Source organism: Arvicanthis niloticus, chromosome 22, assembly GCF_011762505.2.
Source record: "Arvicanthis niloticus isolate mArvNil1 chromosome 22, mArvNil1.pat.X, whole genome shotgun sequence".
Taxonomy (NCBI): Eukaryota; Metazoa; Chordata; class Mammalia; order Rodentia; family Muridae; genus Arvicanthis; species Arvicanthis niloticus.
This window is the reverse complement of record NC_133429.1, coordinates 18,851,502-18,863,125: the sequence shown is the minus strand read 5'-3', so window position 1 is coordinate 18,863,125 and position 11,624 is coordinate 18,851,502. Positions and strand designations below refer to the sequence as shown.

Genomic DNA, 11,624 nt, shown 5'->3' with positions numbered 1-11,624 from the left:
TGAAACCTGTAGGGATACTGTTTCCCCAGTGTATAGAATGTTAGAAACGTTAATGTTTCTCTGAAGTATTTGTGTTGGGATCAATAAAATTGGATTTTTCAACTTCAAGGTTCACTCTGACCTCTTTCGGCATGAATGTGATTTTTTTTTTTTTTTTTTTATCTTCTAAAGGCATATAGTCACTGATAAAGATAAAATTTATATATTGAAGCTCTTTGCTTTGAGGCAATATGTGGTAAGTGTAGTAGCTAAAGTCTGCATTCTTCCTTGAGAGAAGCTGGAGCATCATTGTAAATTAAGAACAAGAATCCAGTGGTGCAACCTGTCTGTAGCAGCCCAGACTCCCAAGAGCCACATTGTGAACATAGCCAGAGTCTCTGGGGCGTGGGGGAAGGGGGTAGTCAGAACTGTCTAAGAATAAGGAGCTGCCTCCCAGCTGGATTCCAGTCATCAGCAGATCCTGAGTCTGAGAAAGAGAAGCCGCCAGTGCTTGGGGACCACACTGCTGCTGCCTTTACTGACCTTGAGGTTCAGCTGCATGTGCTAGAGTGCACTGTAGGCACTTTATTCCTCTTCCGTGTAAGTCAGCCACTGTCCCTAGACAGCTCAGTTTTAGTGATAGAACTGAGGCAGGATCTGGGAACTTTTGTAGTCTGCATTATCTATCAAGAATACAGATAAAGAAGCGGCTATGTTTCCATCGGGATGGAGACATGTTGAGAGGAAAGGACGGGACTGGTGAATAAGAAACAGAGCTGCATCGAGTTGAATGCCCATGTGCCTATCTGCCAATGAGGGGCTGTGTTTAGTTCATTTTCACCTTCGATGAAAGAGATGAAATGATACAAACACGCCCACGTCACAAGTTCAAGGCCAGCCTGGGCTACATAGTGATTTCTTGGCTGGCTAGGGCTGCATAATGAGATTCTATCTGAAATCAAACAAATGACAGTAATGATTCAAAAAAAAATCTTTGCTGAATTATGTGACAGCAATGAAGGCAAAGACCACATCTTCTCATGGCAGCCGAAGATATGCATACTGTCCTATAACGTCCCCAGCCAACAGTGGAAAGCTGTCCAAGCTCCTCAAAGCAACAACTGTCAGCAAAGGGCTTTGCTTCTGAGTTGTCCAAATTGCTATGTAAGGCGTGCTTCCTAAGTTAACCCCACTCAACTTGCCGTGACACTAAACATTGCTCCTTTCGGTAAGCTTCTTAAGCCACCTCTCCCGGCCGTACCAAATGCACCTCTTGAAATAGGATGATTCTTTAAAAGCCAGTGTGACTAACGTAGCAGAAGCACTTCGGGAAGAGAGGGTGGGGGTCAGGGGGGTGGTGAATCGAGGTGCTTTAAGGATGCAGAATCGTGCTGCTACCTTTGATGAACACATCATAGCTGATCCGTGTATCATGACAGGGCAGATTTACTCCCTGCCTTAAGACAGCTGAGAGTCCACATCATGCCCGAAGCTATACAAAGTGGGACTGGCCTTCTTAAACAGTAGCGGACTTAGACTGGCCATCCTCACCCAATCCGATAGCTGCCTTTGCTTCCTGCCCAACTCCTGGACTGTGCCATGATGGTTGGTTAAGCAAGGAACATCTATGTTGGGTTCAGAATAAGGACAGTCTAAGACTACACCTCAAAGGTACAACGTTGAACTCTGTTGTCTCCAACTAGAATATTTCTAAGTGACTACATACCATTTAAACTTGAATTTTTGATTCCTCTTTTTCTTCTCTTTCTTTCTTTTTTTTTTCCCCCCTTAGTGCTAAGAATAGAATCCGAGGCCAATAGACTTGCAGTGACCTGATGTGCTGGGAGTGGGAGGAGTGTGTGTGGAATGATACCTAGAGGGGTCCCCCTTCTCAGAGGGGGGAGAGGAATGGGGAGGAGGAGCTTCTGCATGGGGAGGTCGTGGGAGGAGGGGGGAATGATATTGGGATGTAAAGTGAATAAATAAATAATCCAAAGCCAAGAATAGAGTCCAATTCTACCTTCTAGGCACTGAGGCACACCCCCAACCCCCAGCCCAGAGAACAAGGGGCTCCTCTGTTACGGATGCTAGAATAGAGATGCCAATGGCTTTCTTCTTTAATCTCCCATCTGCTGCTGCTACTGACATAGTTTTAAGGAAGGCCCTGTATTCATAAGCCTGTTCCAGAGACTTTTACTTAGAGAGACAGTCCTGGTTCAACTTCAGATTCCTGGACTTTCTGATGGTGCCAAATGCAGTACTCGTCCAGTAGAAACTATTTACAGTTTGAACTCTCGTTCTCTCCCTGGGCCAGTGATATTGTTCGAATGGTCTCCTGCAGTCTCCGGCAATGGCACGAATGAGCAGCAAGTTGCAGCTCACGGCTAGCCACAGTCACAAGAGGAAACAACCGGCCCTCTGCTTGTAGCACGTTGCTGAGCTGGCACGTTCAGTATGTTAGGGGGTGCCTAGGTGAAACCCTGGATACTTACAGCAGGGAAGCCTTTCTGTGTAACACTGTAACAGATAGGGAAGCCTTTCTGTGTAACATTGTAACAGATAGGGAAGCCTTTCTGTGTAACACTGTAATAGATATACAGCACTGTTTGTGTCCAGACCTACATTGCACAGCACAGAGAACGAGCCTTTATGTAATCTGTAGATCTTAATAAATAAGTCGGTTATCTGAAAGATTAAATAGGCTAAGCATAAATAGGACGGACCTGACTCCCTAGCACACAGTGGGGGTAGCTTGGGGGCAATGAGCATAGTGTCTATTTGTGTTATCAAAAACAGCACCACTGCCAAATGAGCGCTAGCCACCCTTTAAAGCCATAGATGGGCTCAGAAGGGTGTAGTGTTCTCTCCCTGGCTCCCTGTCTTAGACCAAGTTAATGATAATCTATGGCCAAAACCAAGGATAGCAAACTAGCTTGCGCAGGAATTTTGGATCTGTAGGCACCGTGATTTGTAGCTGGTGTGAAGTCTGAGTCTGGACTTGGTTAGTCACCGTGCACTTGCAATAGACCGAATCTTGAGTTGATTTTTCCCAGATCCAGTATTGTTATGTAAAATGCTCACTTTAATCAAGAAACGCTCCAATACAATATCCTTATTTGTCTGCTTCAAGTTTCTTCTCCTCTTTTGTTTCCGAGGGCCTTTGTGAATGTTGCCTGGTTTGGTTTTGTTTTCTGGTGTGTGTGTGTGTGTGTGGCTTTTTGTTATTGTTGTTTTTGTTTTGGCATGGCTTAAATTAATGCGGGGAGAAAAGGCAGGTACTATGAATTTGAATGAAATGCTAAATGATGGGAGAGTCCTAAACCCTTAAAATGGCACATAGAAAACTTAGCCAGCACCTAATGGACGGAAGGGATTATAGAGTTACATAAAAAGCAACCTGTTTTATAACTGGAACCCTTCTGTGCCAGAGTCCCCTTTCTTCCTGAGATGCTATAAAACCTTCCAAAGTGGCCCCATCCAACAAAACCTCCAGTTGACTGCAGCGATGTGGCCATTGTCAAGAGCCTACAATAAACAGACTCTGACTTTACAGTACACTTAATATACATGTAAAGTAATATAAATGTTATATCCTCTACCTTCTCAGTTGGCAGCTTCTCTTAGCTCACTTCAGAAACATGGGGGTTATAAGCGATCAGAAAAAGTTGGGAGAGCAACTTCCTCTTTCTTCTATGATATACACACTGTGTGTGGATGGTGCATGTGCGTAGGTCAGGGGACACCCTGTAGGAGTTGGCTCTCTCCTAACATCACAGGGGTCCTAGGTATTGAACTCAGATCACCTAGCTGGGTGGCAGGCACCTTTACCTGCTAAGAACCTCCTTTACACATTAGTGCCTACACATCCATACCCATCCACATCATGTATGCCTCTGGAGACTCTAATGCCGGCTTCACTTTCTTTTTCTTTCTTTCTTTCTTTCTTTTTTTTTTTTTTTTTTGTCTGACCTCTGTCACTATTCCGAGTTGAGTTTTCAGGTTCATCCACTGTACAATTAAATGAAGATCTCAAAGCCAAGAAACCCTTACTAGTTCACGTGCCAGCAGAGAGGTTCACGTCACAAGGTAGCATTGGCCTGGGATCCTCAGCTGTTAAGGAATCATCGGCCTGAGGTGGGTGTGTAGTTGAGCAGTTAGGGAGACAAGATGAGCTTAGAATGGCAAAGTAGACAAGGTGTCAGAATCTGGGAACAGACTGGCAGCCAGGCCAGCCAGAACCTTACTTTTTTCCAGATGCTGTTATTCCAGGAGAGGAACTGACCGGAGACAGAGGATATCGCTCTCCGACAAAACCCAAATTGAGGGGGTGAGGCAGTGAAGGGCAAGCGAGGGCAGCAGAATTGGTTGTCATCCCTGGTGGCCTGAAGAGGTTTCTCTGCAGCCTGCTGAGTCCATGTTGGGGCAGTGCCAGCCATGAAGTACTAGCCAGGCTTCAGCCCTGGCTGTAGACATACTGTTTTCCCATAACTACTGTCATTTAAACAGGATCCAATTTCTTGGCCTAAGCAGATTGTTCCCGCTGAGGATGCAGACTCTGCTAAGGGGCAAGGCCTCCGTGGAGCTGACCCGACCTCCCATTCTGAAGGGAACAATATTGGGGGAAGAGTGATGACTAGACTCCATGTCGTCCCGAACTACAGAGGGGTCACATGGATCCATTGTGACTGTAATGTAATGTAATGTGAGACTCTGAGCCTTTCCCTGCATCCTCATCAGGAATCCCAGAATCCCGTGGAGGCAGCACAGGCTGAGGCTCTGAGGGTAAACTCTGTTATCGCTGTCAGAACAGGTTTGACTTCGGCATCTGAGTGACTGTAGACTCTCCCTCAGGAATCAGACCCTTAGGTACCTAGCAAAGAGCTAGCGCCAGGAGGTTCAGCGGCTTCTACCTGCCTGCCTCTGGGTCTCGGGTGTTAGCTCCAGAGCTCTAGCCTAAAAGATAATTCTTTTGAATATTTTGTTTCTGATCCTCCCTAAACCCCCACCCCATGCACATGTTGATAACTCAGAAGAGAGTGTGTGTCATCTCAAGTCACCTGTAGTCATCTCTAGTCAGTCTCTCTCTTTCTTCCTCATTTCCTCCCCACAAGGGGTGTGTGTGTGTGTGTGTGTGTGTGTGTGAGGAGTGTGACGAAGGATCTGCAAGGAGGGAGAGTATACAGAGTGTCTGTGTGGTGTAGAAGCCAGAGGAAAATTTTGGGTGCCATTCTTCAAATACATTCACTATTTTTTTTATTGGATATTATGTTTACATTTCAGATTTTATCCCCTTACCCCATTCTCCCCACCACCCAGGAACCCCTTATCCCATCCCCCTCACGTGTTCTCAGTGATGAACTCCCAGCCGGGTCACATTTTATAACTTGAAATGCTATGGCCAATTGGTTATTGTTGGAAATTCGAGTTTTAGACGCAAGGAGAACATGACAAAGGGGACCCAGGACAAAATGTTAGCCTCCCTTCCTCTACCAGGCCATCCTGCCTCCTGATCCTACATGAAAGGACATGTTTGTGGGTGTGAAGTGAGGAGGAAGATTGGCAGTGAGGAGTGTGAAGAAGGATCTACTAGGAGGAAAAGTATGCAGAGGATGGGACGAGGACCAGAAGCCACCCGCTGACAGCAGTGTTCCCCAGCACCTGGCAGGGAGCAGCCTCCCAGCCCCTGGGGAACTGAACAGGAGACTAGAGCAGAGACAGAGGGGAGCATTGCTACACCGTTACCCCAAATGCAGTGGGACCCAAAAAACCGATGTGAGAGGCAGCCTGACCTCTGAGCGTCCCCATTGCCGCACAAGGTCACAGGGCACACAAATAAGATGCCTTCCAGTTCTGATGCTGTGACGGTGAGATGGCCCTGGCAAAGATCAACAGCAAGAAGGAACAATTAGCCAATTCACCATGTTGACATTTCTGGCCACAAGGCCAGTATTTTACGAAATAAGGCCCTTTCCCTTAATTGGGGTTATGATGGATAAAAGTGTATTCCCACCTGACCCACGGTGTCCACGTGGCCAGGCCCTATTATCCCCACTTGGCCTGCCCCATCTGTGTAAGAGGGCTTGTTCTATGTACCACTCTTGGCATCACTGTAAAGGATTCAGATGGAGTAAACACAGGGCCTGCTTCCTGTTCTTCACCCAGAAGAGAAGACTCATTCATATACTGACGGCAAGCCAGCAAACCTTCTTGGTGGGATCAAGAGTGGAGGAAAATAGAGGGGATGGGGGAGGGGTCATCTAAAAACCAGTTCACATGAGGAAAACCCTGACAAGAAGTCTGGATACCAGTTCAAATGAGGAACAGGTATTCCATATGAAACCGGGAGACTAAACGGTGCCATAGGCATCACCTGAGATGCCTGGAGAGGCTGCAGGAGGCAGTGTATGATGTTCCAAAGCATGTCCAAGGGGCCAGGCTGTCTGGGTTCAACTTCTTGCTGGTACACTTCAGGCAGTCTGACCTTGGTGAGTTCCTGCCCCCTGTGCTTCAGTTTCCTGCTTAGCAGAGTGAAGGTCGTGTGGTGTCTGTCTTTAGCGCTTCTGTGAGAATTGAGCAGTGATGGTTAGCTTGATCTGCAGCTTGGGACTCTAAAATCACCTGGGAAGAGAGTCGAAATGAAGAATTGCCTTGATCAGGTTCACCTGTGGGAAATGTCTGTGACGGGTTATCTTGGTTGTGTTTATTAAGGTAGGAAGACACAGCCCAATAGAAGCACACTTGCCTGGCTTGGACCCTAGACTGTCTAAGAGCAGAGAAACCTAGGGGATTACTAAACACGCATGGCGTTACCTCTCTCTGCACTTGGCTGTTGATGTGATACGACGAGTCGCTTCAAGCTTCGACCAATGTGACTTCCTTGCAGTGATGGATTATCACGGATGGAGAGCAGAAGCCAACTCTTCCTCTCAGTTCAGGGATATCCTACCACACAGCAGAATTGAAAGTCGGACAAGCAAGTGAACACTCGAGAAAATGATGTCTGGCAAGGAAAACAATGTATTTACTACTGTGTATAGGAAGGCAGGTGTGGGTTACACCAAGCAACCAAAGACGAGCCACTGCTGAAAACCAACCTTAACACATAGCCTGACATCTTTTGTAATTAGTTTGCCCAAAAAGTACCTTGAAAATTAACAAACCAAGAAAATGACAGAATTAGATGAGTTAATTTGTAGCCCAGACCCATTCGGGTTCTGCCTTTCTAGCCGTGTGGTTCAGATTTTGACTTCTGCATGCCCCAGGCATCTCCCACCTAACCTGTTCTAACATGTCTCACTTCTACCTGCCACTCCTGCATGCAGCCTTCTCTGGGTTATTATCATATCTATATGGGATGCACATGTTCATGGTGTGTGTGCCACCTTGTGCAGGTGGAAGTCAGGGAACAGATTCTGGGGTGGGTTCTGTCCCTCCACCGTGGGTGGGATTGAACTCAGATAATCCAACTTGCCCAGGTAGCATTTTTCACTTGCTGAGTCATCACCCTGGCCCAGCCTTCTCCATTTCTGTTCCAGCAGTGGCAACAGCAGTCAACCGGTCACTCAAACTAGAAGCTGGGCAGCCTGCGACTCCTGTCCTGGCCAGTGTTTAACCCGTCAGCTGACGTCCATTTCCTTTCTGTACCTTTACAACCCGTCTACTCTTCTGTATAGCTCCTGCCCCCATCATGGGTCAACGGTCAATTTTCCCCGGAAGTGACTTTCTAACTATCCCTCTGGCTCTATCCTTGCCTGACTCAAGACCAGAAAACCTGCAAGGAACCATGGAGTAGGAAAACTACATCTATCCCCTCCAAGGTTTTCAGCCCTGGGTCAGAGCGCACTGCTCCATTCTCTGTGCAGGCATCCTTGTGCTTTGCTCAGTCGCATGAACTGGCACCCCCTTTCCAGCTTACCCTTCCAGTTACAGCCAGAATCGTTTTGTCAGCTAGAAACTGGGCCATGCCTTTTGTTCCAGTCTGACCCTCACCCCTGGTCTTTCAAGGTTTTCTGTGCCCTTGAGCTCCAAAGCAGATCCCAGGCTCGTCCTGTCTGCAGTTCTATACTGTGTCTTTTCTGGCTCCGTTATCAAATAGACATTAATCAGGGCAGCAGTTTTGCTGTAAGAACATGCTCTGGAACAAATCACAGACTGTAAGCTCTTACAGAAAGCTCAGAGACACGGCCTAGTGCTGAGGCCACGGACTGCACCCTTAGGCTGCAGTGAGCCTGCGCACAACATGGCTTACATACCATACTTAAATGTGCGTGAGGGTTTTTTTTTTTTTTTTTTTTAATTCATTGACACTATGTAAAACGAAGAGATTTTAACCAACGATGGGGGTGCATGCCCATTATCCTGGCACTTGGGAAGTAGAGGCAGGAAGATGTGTTCATGACCAGCTTTGGTACACAGGAGGGTCAAAGCCAGTCTGGGTTATGTGAAGCCCTATCTCAAACAAAACAAAACAAAATCCCAAAACATAACCAAACAAAACAAAACCCAGAGAGATTTTTTCCCCCCTAAACTACAAATCTGTAGCTTTCTTCTCAAAGATGCAATGTGGAGACACTGGATGCCTCTTGGAGAGCTATAGTTAACTCCTTCCAAGCCGCAACTGACCGTAAGTGAGACATGTCCCTACTGGTCTCCTCAGCCCCTGTAGATCCATGCTTATACTTGCTTATACTCGTTACTATTCTCTTGGAGATATCTGCACTTGCAGTTTCTGGGTCCGGTTCAACCCTTTCATTTTACAGATGTGGAAGGAGAGCCCAGATGGTGTCACATCCATCCTTAGGTCATGGACTGGATTGCATGTCTCCTAACTCCTGGCTCTCTTATCTCTATATTGAACACACTATGCAACTTGCTTCCATGGTCTCCCTACTGTGCCTACCAGCTAACATGCCCTTCAGTTGTTCTTGTTTGTATTTGTGGCCACAGGGAAGCTAGACCATATGCTCTGGAAGGCCAAGATGACATTTTAAGAAGGCCCTTACTTTGTAGGAGACTATAGCCCAAGTAAGCAAGGTGACAAAATGGGAGGATTGATTGGGACAGGCAGATCAGGACTCTAGACTCCTCTTATACTGTAGGAAGGTGGCAGAGAAAGCCTGGCTGTTCTCTTCCTATTGGCATGCACTTGAATATATAGACAGCTAGGAGTCGGTGGGAGAAGGGTGAAGTTTTGGTGTCTGTACTGATATTGTTACCCACCTATACAATTACTTTGTCATTGCTAAGAAAAGGGAAAACTTGAAAGCTTCCTTAATGAACAATGGTCTTGGCCAATCAAAAGGAGTGGGAGTGACCTGTGCCTCAGAGCCCAGAATCTTAGGAAAAACTTCCTCCTGGGTTCTTTAGTGAGGGAGACTACATTCACCCTTAGGGAAGCTAACCTCAACGACTGTGGGGATCTCCCAGCTACCGAGTCATCCTTGTGTCCCGTGGGATCGTTGCTGCGTCTCTAGCAGACGGATGCATTAATTACTTTCTTGGTGCTGTGATAAAACACACTGATCAAAAGCAATTTTAGAAGGAAGGGGTTAATTTTGGTTTGCAGTTTCAGAGGGTTAGAGTCCATCATGGCAGGGCATGCAACAGAAACAGGAAGTTAGCTCATCACAGGCTTACACTTACACAGCAAGGAGAAAGTAAGCAAAGTGGGGTATACCCTCAAGGCTCTCCCCAATGACACACTTCCTCCAGCAAGGCACCACCTCCTAAATGTTCCATAACCTCCCTGAAACAGTGTCACCAGCTGGGGACCAACCATTAATCTATATGCCTAAAGCTACCACACAAGGTTACCCCATGTCATGATTTACTCTAGACTTTATCTGCCCTGGCAACCATAAGCTTCTGTATAAGGTGCAGAGAGGAGGAACATTTGTGAAGAGGAAAGGCATGATGGGACAGGTTCTCAAAGATAAACAATGGATGGGTGCATGACATGCATTCTCCCTCTGGGGTCTGTTTCTATTGGACCTGGACTGTTCTCCTTTTCCTTGACCACTGGAAACCTGAAATGCATAGTGGTGGTAAATGGCACCTCCTTTCTTTGTTTTAAAGTATATCCAAGAACTCCTGAGACATAGTCTCTCTAACGGTTAAGTAAATGTGACTAGAATATTGTATTAATGAGAGAATTGTGGGATCAAGGAGCAAAATAGCTGGGTCAGCAAAGCACTTACCATTGCAACCATGAAGACTTGCCCTTCACTCCTATAACCTGGATTAAAAAGCTGGTTGTGGTGGCGTGTGCTCATAGTCCTTACACAGGGCAGGTACAGGCAGGCAGGTTCCTAGGGCTCAACCAGCCTAACCTAATTGGTGAGTTTTAGGTTACTGAGAGACCCTGTCTGCAAAACAAAGTGGACAGAACCTGAGGAACAACGCATGAAGTTGTCCTCTGGCCTACATACATACACACATGCATGTGCACACACACACACACATGCACTTGTATGCACACACATAAACATCCACGCACTCATGCATGCATACACACACTTGCATGTACACACACATGCACTTGTATGCACACTCATAAACATCCACGCACTCATGCATTTATACACACACTTGCATGCACACATATATACACATACATACACACTTGCATGAACACACAGGTACACACACACAAGCATATGGGACAGGGAAGGAGAGGGGAGCGAGAAGAAAGAGAGAAATATGTTGTCCAGGGCCAGGCATAGATGTAGAATCAAATTCTCTTTCAAACCGGTGAGTCACTGCTCAGAAACGGCAGTCCGATTTATGATGCAGGATGTCATCTCCCGCAAACAGTAGACTAATGAGGCTGGTGATTTATGCTGTGAAAGGGACTTGTGTGAATAGGCTCACACTGTTGCTGTTTCCCAGGGACCTTTATCTGTTTTCCACTTTAAAAAGTATACCAAAAGAGTGAATCGATCAGTAACTCACACCATCCTCTTCCACTCCTTACCCACAGACAACCATAACTTTTTAATTGCTTCCGCTAATGCGTTTAATTGGTTGGATCTCTGGAGATAGGAAGCACTTTTTTTCTTCTTATTTCTAAAGCATTCTCCGCCACTGAATTATTTCAACCAAAGAGTGCTGGCTCTTATTAATCCAGTCTTCAGTTCAGGCTTTGTTTATTTGGAGCGTGAATCCATTGCTGCTCTGGGCTCTGCCTGTCCTTTTAGAAGTGAGGCCCCTTCCCTTGCAAGGCTATGGCTGAAGTGGCCATAATGACTGAGCTAAGAGTGGAGGAAGACCCCCAAGGGGCTCATGGAGGTGAGGTGGGCAGTAGAGAGTCATTGGAAGTCTGGAGAAGATCTTTCAGAATACACACACTCTTAAGAGCTCACATTGAGAAAAGGCAGCAGCAGGCTCTGGGCCACTGTCAAGCACCAGAGCATCCACAGTCAAAGCAGCTTGAGAGCAACCGTAGCCACAGCAAAACTGTGGAGGACACTGTGACCCAAGCTGACACAGTAATGAAATAGGGTGGCATTTTCCCATCAAGTGGAAAGTTGCTTTTCACCGTGTTCCAAAACACTGGCTCAACTGTGTGCGTGCTTGGTTTGTGTTTGCGATCCGCATCGCTGTTTCCTGGAAACCCTCCCTGGGGTCCATGGCCGCACTCTCTCACC

At 46.6% G+C, this 11,624-nt stretch overlaps 1 protein-coding gene and 1 long non-coding RNA gene across 3 annotated transcripts in view; one reads left to right on the top strand and one right to left on the bottom strand.

Moving 5' to 3' along the window:
* The window catches only part of Cradd (CARD and death domain containing adaptor protein), a 147,434-nt gene that overhangs the window by 120,907 nt on the left and 14,903 nt on the right, over positions 1-11,624 (top strand). The gene's annotated exons all lie outside the window — the stretch shown is intronic.
* On the bottom strand, positions 5,334-10,462 carry LOC143435693 (uncharacterized). 2 transcript variants are annotated; one of them, XR_013106160.1, is made up of 4 exons: positions 10,176-10,462; positions 6,790-6,921; positions 6,350-6,597; positions 5,334-5,854 (listed from the first exon to the last, which is right to left on the bottom strand). It is a non-coding gene; the product is annotated as an uncharacterized LOC143435693 (long non-coding RNA). The 2 variants fall into 2 exon arrangements; XR_013106159.1 differs by having other exon boundaries at positions 5,334-6,597.